At 38.1% G+C, this 8,567-nt stretch overlaps 2 long non-coding RNA genes across 3 annotated transcripts; one reads left to right on the top strand and one right to left on the bottom strand.

Annotated features, from left to right (window-relative positions):
* Nucleotides 1-5,963: 5,963 nt before the first annotated feature.
* On the bottom strand, nucleotides 5,964-6,526 carry LOC121797342. Of its 2 annotated transcripts, none has more exons than XR_006049824.1 (2): nucleotides 6,390-6,526; nucleotides 5,964-6,274 (listed from the first exon to the last, which is right to left on the bottom strand). It is a non-coding gene; the product is annotated as an uncharacterized LOC121797342 (long non-coding RNA). The 2 variants fall into 2 exon arrangements; XR_006049825.1 differs by having other exon boundaries at nucleotides 6,385-6,488.
* Nucleotides 6,527-6,959: 433 nt separating this feature from the next.
* LOC121795672 lies at nucleotides 6,960-8,331 on the top strand. The gene is made up of 2 exons (XR_006049600.1): nucleotides 6,960-7,049; nucleotides 8,096-8,331. It is a non-coding gene; the product is annotated as an uncharacterized LOC121795672 (long non-coding RNA).
* The last annotated feature ends 236 nt before the right edge of the window (nucleotides 8,332-8,567 follow it).

Genomic DNA, 8,567 nt, shown 5'->3' with positions numbered 1-8,567 from the left:
ATCTTCGTAAAACAGTCACAACTTTATCTTTCTCACTCCAATTGAGGTGTGCAAGATATCCACGTGAAACTCTTTCGAAACTGAATACACTAATGGTCTTAATAGAGCGTTTGGAATTCATGACATAGTTGCATCTTATTCCCCCCGTCCCCGATTAATTGTCACTCTTTTCCATTTTGGTCCGTCCCTCAATAATTGTCACACTTCATTTTTACCATAAATGGTAAGTAGGTCTCACATTCCACTAACCTACTTCACTAACATTTTATTATAAAACCAATATAAAAAAGTGGGTCCCACATTCCACTAACTTTTTCAACCAACTTTTCTTTACATTTCTTAAAACCCGTACCTAGTCAAAAAGTGACAATTAATCGGGGACGGGGGGAGTAGCTCCTTATCATGGATTTTCCCTCTTATCATGTCTTAATCTATCCATTGTTCACGTCTTGAACGAAGCTTTCGATGCAAGGTATCCATGGTCGTATCATATACTCTCTTCGTCCCACTTTAGCAGTCTCAATTGAGTTGTGCGCGGTGTTTAAGAAATGTAAAGAAGAGTTGGTATAAAAAAGATAGTGGAATGTGAATCTCATTTTTATATACTAGTTTATAATAAAAAGTGAATGGAGTGGAGTTGGTGGAATGTAAGACCTATTGACTCAGTGGCGGACGCAGGAATTGTTTTTGGCAGGGGCTCCATAAGGGTGTCCACTATAGGGGGCGGACAGCCCCCTCCCACCGCCGCCCCCCTTCTCGAACCGCCGCGCCGCCGCGTCAGCCGCGGCTACTGCAATAGACAGCCGCGGCTATTTCCCCACTCCTTCTCTCTCTGCCACCCTCAGCCGCGTCCTCGCCCCGCACGCGGCGATTCCGCGTCCACCGTCCCTCCCCTCACCCGCCGCGTCCACCCCCGCGGCGGACACCCTTCCCACTATAAGCCGCCCCGCTTCCGCCCGCCATCGCCCCGCTCGCGGCTATAGCCGCGTCCACGTTATAGTGAATATAGTGAATCAGGCTATAAGTTGCGGAGTATCAAAATGTGATATTATTTCACCAATAGAGTGAGTATTTTGTTTAAATAATAGCTGCACTGGACCTATAACAAGATAAAAATCAAATAGGCAAAAAAAATTAATAAATCACTAATCTTATACTCCTTCCGACTTTAAGTGAAACACTTTTTATTTGGTATAAGATTTTATATAATTTTTCTATATGAATTGAGTAGAGAAAAATTAAAACAGAAATAATGATGTTACTAATAATGTGTTAACTAGAATGTGATGGAGTATAAATTTAAGCTACAAATTCTAATTTTTAATGTGATTTTTTTAAATAAAATAATATACAATTAAAGTGAACTGTCAAAAAAATTGTTATGTTAAAATAATGAAGAAATGGTTTGTTTTAAGCACATTTCCAATATATTAAACTATATAAATTAAAAGATCATAGTAATTTCTAAATAAAAATATTCACATTAACAAAAATTACTACATGGAGTATAAATTTAAAATATATACGGTGTCTATTTAACTTAAAGTGTCACGTCACATTTTGAAATATTCAATATAGTACTATTTTAGTTTTTAATGATTCTGTCGGGCAGTCGTCGAAGCATTCAAGGATACGTACTTGAGAAAGCCAACGACCGACGACGTTAGCAAGTTGGTCGACATGCACGAGCGGGCCCACGGCTTCCCGGGGATGCTTGGAAGCATCGACTGTATGCACTGGCAGTGGAAGAATTGTCCAACGGCTTGGAGAGGACAATACACTAGCGGGCACAAGGGCACACATCCCACGATTGTGTTGGAGGCCGTTGCCGATTGCAGATTGTGGATCTGGCATGCCTACTTTGGTGTCGCGGGGTCCAACAACGACCTCAATGTGTTGAACGAGTCTCCATTGTTCAACGACTTGTGTGCTGGGCGAGCACCGAACGTAGAGTTCACGGCCAACCACCGTCGGTATAGTATGGGGTACTATCTGGCAGACGGGATCTACCCTCGATGGCCCGTGTTCGTGAAGACTATCACAGCTCCGACAACCGATCGGAGGGCAATGTTTGCCCAAAGGCTAGAGGCGGCTCGAAAAGATGTCGAGCGTGCATTCGGAGTCCTCCAAGCGCGGTGGGCTATCGTGAAGGGAGCGGCCCGTGGTTGGCAGCGGTCAAACATCGCCGACACAATGTATGCATGTATCATAATGCATAACATGATCGTTGAGGACGAACAAGATAACGTCACTTTGTGGAGCGACGATCCGCTCGCCAGCACCGGGAGTAACTACGTTGTCACCGAGCCGCCCGTGCAGGGCCTTCCTCACGACATCCGCAATGTCATGGCTCGTTCAGCTGCGATGCGCCAAGAGGAACAACACACTCGCCTCCAAGCCGATCTAATCGAAGAAATTTGGACTCGCAACAACGTTTTCCAGCATTGACGTTATGTTTTCATGTATTTTATTTTCAGTTTGAAAATTTATATGTTGTAATTTTGCAGTATTCGATGAAATTAAATTTTCCGTGTTATAAATTTACAGCGTTTTTTTATTTTACTTTCAAAATAGGTTGGAGTTGTGAATAGTCTCATTTATTAGTTGCGGCCCGGGCCGCAACCTGCAGGGTTACAGCAGTTGTGGCCTGGGCCGCAACTGTAGAGGAATGATGACGTGGAGGGGACTTGGGGTCGGAAATGGGGACGGGGTTACTGATGCCCTTATGTACCCGCAACTATTTTTAATAATAATATTATTATATTGTTACTCAACTTTTTGGTTGTCTTCTTCCCGAGAGATACGACGACCATTTTTACTTCTGCAATTTCCAATTTTCCAATTTTTTCAGCCCCTTCTTGTCATGAACATTTGGCAATTTACTCTTCTGTGGTAGAATCTTAGGAGGGGCTATTGATAAGTTTTGAAATTTTTTTAAAATTTTAGAAGAAGAAAAACAAAAAAAAAAAAAAAAAAAACTTTTTGGGAAGGGCTTAAGCCCCTCACCACTCCTTACCGTGTCCGCCACTACCTATTGTATTTATAGAAGATTCTAACTGAGACTACTAATGTGGGCGGTTTAAAATGGAAAACTGGGATTGCTAAAATGGAACGGAAGAAGTATTTCAACAATGTACTGAGTATTAATCAGTTTAGAAATTGAAAGTACATTCTTTTTGAAGAAAAGTATCGATAAAACAGAAATTTTCAAACACCAACAACTAATAATACTAGTAAAACTTAAAAAAAACGACAACAACTGTCACTATTGAAGCATTCCCTAATTATATTAAAAAGTAGATGGAAACATATCTAACCTCAGTTAATTTAAAAATTTTCGTATAGTAGAATAATCCAAATACCAGAAAAGAATGAAATAATTGTGATTGAGAGTGGAAATAGGAGAGGGGAGCAGGTAAAGAGAGAGGACGTGACATGCAGAAGAAGCAGGTGGGTGGTGTAAAATGTGATGGGAAAAGGGAAATAAGCGAAGCTGTCCAAAACTCATTTACCTAGAATACGCAACCTAGTGTTTGACATTTTGCTTTCAACGGCATCATCACTACCACCTTTTCTCTTTTTGGTTTTATTTATTTGGTCCTTTCTTGGCTTCTGTCTCTGTTTGACTCTTTTTCCATATATACTATACTCTCTTTTTTCAATTATCAATTGCTTATATCAATGCATTTTTACTCTTCTCCCTCATCTATACATATATACAAATATATTTTATTGTTGCTACTATATCCTATATTTATGTAACTATACAGCTTTTTGGAAAAAAAAATATAAGTATTGTACGTCCGAAAACACTAAATTGGCACAGTCTTTAAGAAAAAAGCTACCTCAGGATTTGGATCTGATTTTTTTATACGCAAAAAGTTAAACTTCTTTTTACGACAAGTCTTGGTCTTATTATTGCCGCTGTCAGACGCACGAACTATGTAGCTATAGTACCTACCATGCCTTGAATTTTCAAAGATTAATATACGGAATAGTATATTGTGACAAATTAAAATATACGGTGTACATCCATTCTTCAAAATACTACAATTATGGTCAAATTTATAAATGTATTACTTCCTCCTCAGCCTTGTAATAGATGATATATTTGGTTAATTAAACGCGATTTTAGAAGATATTATTTTATGTATTAAGTAGAGAAAAAAATTATATTCATATTAAGATAATAGGTAACTTTTTTTTAAAATGGAAATGTGATATATTTTGTGGAACAAATTAAAAAGAAAATTGTGACATCTATTATGGAGCGACAGAGGGATTACATACTACTCCCTTCGTCCTAGAAAGTTTGTTATATTTTTTCATTTCCGTCCGTCCCACAAAATTTGTCACATTTCACTTTTTACTATTTTTTGTAGTGGACCTCATATTCCACTGACTCATTACTACTCATATGTTATTATAAAACAACTTGCTCCGTCCCACAATAGGAGTCAGATTTGGTGTGGGCATGAGTTTTAAGACATGTAAAAAATTATGGGTTTAAAAAGTTAGTGCAATATGTAGTCCACTTTTTTATATATTTTTCGTGAACTAAACCCAATGTTTTCTTTTGGAAGTTAATTGTTTTTTTTTATTTTCTCCGCTGTTTTTTTTTTGAAAAATCCTTTTGTCATAAGTCGTTGCTAATTAATAATAAATTTATAACATTAAGTTATTTAATCTAAAAATTTGTTGTATAAGCTTTTAATGAACCAAAAATGTTTTTCCTTTAAGCTAATTAAGCTTTCATAAACTGTTATCCTTGTATGTTGTCGTTTTTGTCGTCCCTTGGTCACGATCGCCTTGTTTGTAGTACCCCTAGTATGGGCGGTCGTGACATAGGTATTGATGTCAATTTTTACCTTTAGTGCTAAAAAATTTATAGCTACTTAAATCAAAATATTTGATCGAATTTTAGTTCGTTTCATAAAATTTAAGACAAAATTACAAATTATAAAATATCAAATATTTTCAATTATCTATACAAAACTAACGTCTTTAATTAGTGATGTTATTAAAATAAAAGAAGGAAAACAACATGAAAAAAGATAGTACTTATTAGTATATAATTATACAACGTCGATTTGAACATCACCAAAAGACGTTTTTTACACAGACGAGACACTTATGACAAATTAAACTCCATAATTTTATGTTTTATTTTCAAAAATCTTATAAGATTATAGAAATAAAACTATGCAGCCAACTCACACAAAACTCTTATATAATAGAATGCATAAATTAATAATTTTAATTAAAAATAATTCATTAGTATTTAAATTCTAAATTTTAAATTTAATTTTAATTAAATCTAATATTGAAATAAAGACAAAGTGAAGGATGAAAAAAGGGAAGGAAAAGATAATTTTGAAATAATATCAGATTTAGAACTTCAATGAAATAATATCAGATTGAAAAAGTTAAAAATGTGAAAAGACAAAATTGCCCAACAGCCCAAAAGGGCATTTTAGGGTGGAAAATAGTCAAAAGGATCAATTTCGAAATAAACCATAAGCCTAGGGATGCATGGTGGTATTTTTAAAGTCCAGGGACTATTTTTGTAGTTCACTCTTATTTTTATGGTCATAGATTTTATGTCACCTGCTTTCTCGAAGTGGATCACGTACTCCGAAAATGGTGCATCATTCCTATTCCACACTCACAACAAAATAAAATGGTCCCACCATCACTTATTAAAATTGTTAGATTATTTTATTTTGTTGTGGGTGTGGAGTAGGAATGGTGCACCATTTTAAGAGTAGGTGGTCTGTAATGACCGCTCCTTTTATTGCTTAAGTTTAAGAGTTCTTCTGAACATGTCACTTTCCTTGTGTTGAAATATAAAGAACTCGTTATTTTTTTACTAATACTTAAGTGGTGATGTTTCACGAAGCAAAAATAAGGAAGGCACCGATCGTACTTAAACAATTACCTATATTTATGAAACATAACAAACGTCGAGGAAGAATATAACGAGTTCATTCCCGAACTAGAATGTTCGACTACATCCCAAACTACCCTTTAACTTACATAATTACATGTGGGTTTATGAATTTAAGAAAAAGGAATTATGGATGCTATCACAAAATACACAAGCATGGACCAAGAGCTTAAGAAATTATAATTCTAAATAGTTGCATTCTTGGGCTTCCTCCTCAGGCCCAAACCCTTAGTCAGCTTTTCTTCAGGCCCAAACCCTTAGTTCGGCCCCTCTGCCTCGTTGTGAACATCATGCTTAGGATAAGGAATTTACAGCTTTAGTACATTTCTGTTATGCAACACCAAAACACAACGCAACATACTAGAGTCCTAAATTACACCATTAAGTAAGATAATTACTCAAAGTCTTCAAATCTATATAATATAAAATTGGCCTACCTTACCTGTCGGAGAATGGCGAGTCGCGGAGGAGAGGCGGCGAAGCCGCTGCCTGTGCATGCACAACAGCGACAGTCAGCCGCCGCGCACGCACAGCAGCGGTGGTGGCGCGCCTCGAATCACGCCCGGACAGCAACATCGACAAGGGCGACGCGGAGGAAGGATGGCTCCCCGCTGGACATCGGCGGCTACTCGTCGAGCATCTGGAAACGGAGGGCCAACGACAACGGTGAGGTGCGACGGTCTCGCCGGAGAAGAAGGGAAAACAGGCGCTAGTGACGGCGGTTCCACCGTTAGGGCGACGCCCCCGTCTCAGCTTCGATGGCGCCGAGACGGCAAGGGAGGCGGCAGACGGAGGCGTCGGCGGGGTTTGCCCAACTCCGAGTCTAGCTCGACGGAGGCGGCTACACAGCCGCGGCGTCGGTTGGAGACGGAGGCAGCACCGGCTTCGCATTAGCATGCCGCACCCAACGCGAGACGCCGAGGGGAAGAATCGGAGAAAGGTAGGGAGAGAGAAGGCGTCGGAGACGGCGGTCCATGGCGGCCGTGCAGCGGCGAAGTGCGCCGAGGAAGGAGGGAGAGGGGCTAGGGTTTGGTAAATTCTCAATTTGGGGATTTGTTTGGTGAAGAAGAGTGAGAGAGAGGGGCCGACGATTTGGTGGGAGGTGGGTTTCTTTCTTTTTTGTTTTGTTTTTCTTTAATTGGGCCTAGTTCATTATTTTTTATTTGGGCCTTGTTCTTTCTTTCCTTTTTGCTTGGGCCTGAAGGAGTTTTGGGGAAGAAAAGAATAATAAATCATTTGGGTTGGCTGGTTGAAGACATTTTGGGCTAGGAATTAGTTGGAGAAATGGACTGCCGAATAGAGATTTAATCATGGAGTGGGCTGCCAATTAAAAATACTAGTATGACAAAAACATCTAATTAAATTTATAGGCTCTCCTAATGTTTTGTCGATTAAATAATGGGTAGCCGCTATTAAATTTCGTGATATTAAGTTTAAATTTCTGGAATTTAACTAATGCTCGAATAATTTTGCAGATCCCCAAATAAATTAAATCGCTTGATTTAGTTAATACTTAAGGACTTTCCTATGGATAAGGAAAAGAGAAATAAAAATGATCACCCACTTAGGAATGCATACATGTTAAGTAGTTAGTTCTTAAGCCTAATTAAAGTACTTTATTTTCTAAAGGGACGTCGTCGCACGTCAAGTGAGATCAGGTCGAGGGACTTTCAACTAAGGAATTAAGCTTTGAGATGGGCTTTCTTTTCAAAATGTGATTTTGTATGAAAATGTAAATATATTTTTAAATATGTTGTCATGTCATGTTTTGTTTTATGATTACCTATCTGTTTGGCTATGCCAAACATGTTAAATGGAATTCGGATCTCAGTAGGGCCGCAAACCCTACTCGGACTGGTGTACACATATGGGGATCGTGAGCTAACTTTCGAGTTGACCGGTCCAGTGACCGTCGTGGAATGTGGCCACATTCCCGGTCCACATATGTTCAGATATGGTATTTATGTATTTATGTGATTGTGCAATCAATTTTACCAAATGAGTGGAATTTAGTGACTCGGACTTTTTTAAATAAAAACCCCGTGTTCACTCAACTATGGCTGACAAATTAAATAGAACTGTTTTTGGCACTGTGCTCACTGAGTATATCAAGTACTCAGCCCTGCATGTTTCTTTTCTAACATGCAGGTTGAACGTGATTGAGGCGACGAAGGTGTTGGGAAGATGTCGTTAATATGTAGTTAGATAGCCCAAAGTAGTATGTCTTCATACATACTATTTTGTCTTGAAACCTTCCGCTGCATTTAAATGTTGTTCTTGGATAACTATGAATTTGGTTTCAATACTCTGATTATGACTTGACTTTGTACCCATTCGCCTTCGAGACTATTCCCTCGAGTTAATTATTTCTTTTATGATGAGTTCATGATTGATGAGATTATTTTTGTTACGAAATAGATACGCTTACTAGTACTATTGAGTTGTGATCGCGACATGATCCGCTTTATTTATGCTAATTATTTAACACCATTTCTTAATTTCAGTGTACAAAATTTTGGGGAGTAACATATTTTTATGTCTATTAATGTAGTACTTTAATGGTATTCATATTTTTCAAATAAGGAAAAATAAAAATAGAAATAACGAATCTGTACTACCT

The sequence above is a fragment of the Salvia splendens genome, chromosome 3, assembly GCF_004379255.2.
Source record: "Salvia splendens isolate huo1 chromosome 3, SspV2, whole genome shotgun sequence".
Lineage (NCBI taxonomy): Eukaryota > Viridiplantae > Streptophyta > Magnoliopsida > Lamiales > Lamiaceae > Salvia > Salvia splendens.
The sequence above is the reverse complement of the archived record's forward strand: the minus strand, read 5'-3'. Positions and strand labels throughout refer to the sequence as shown.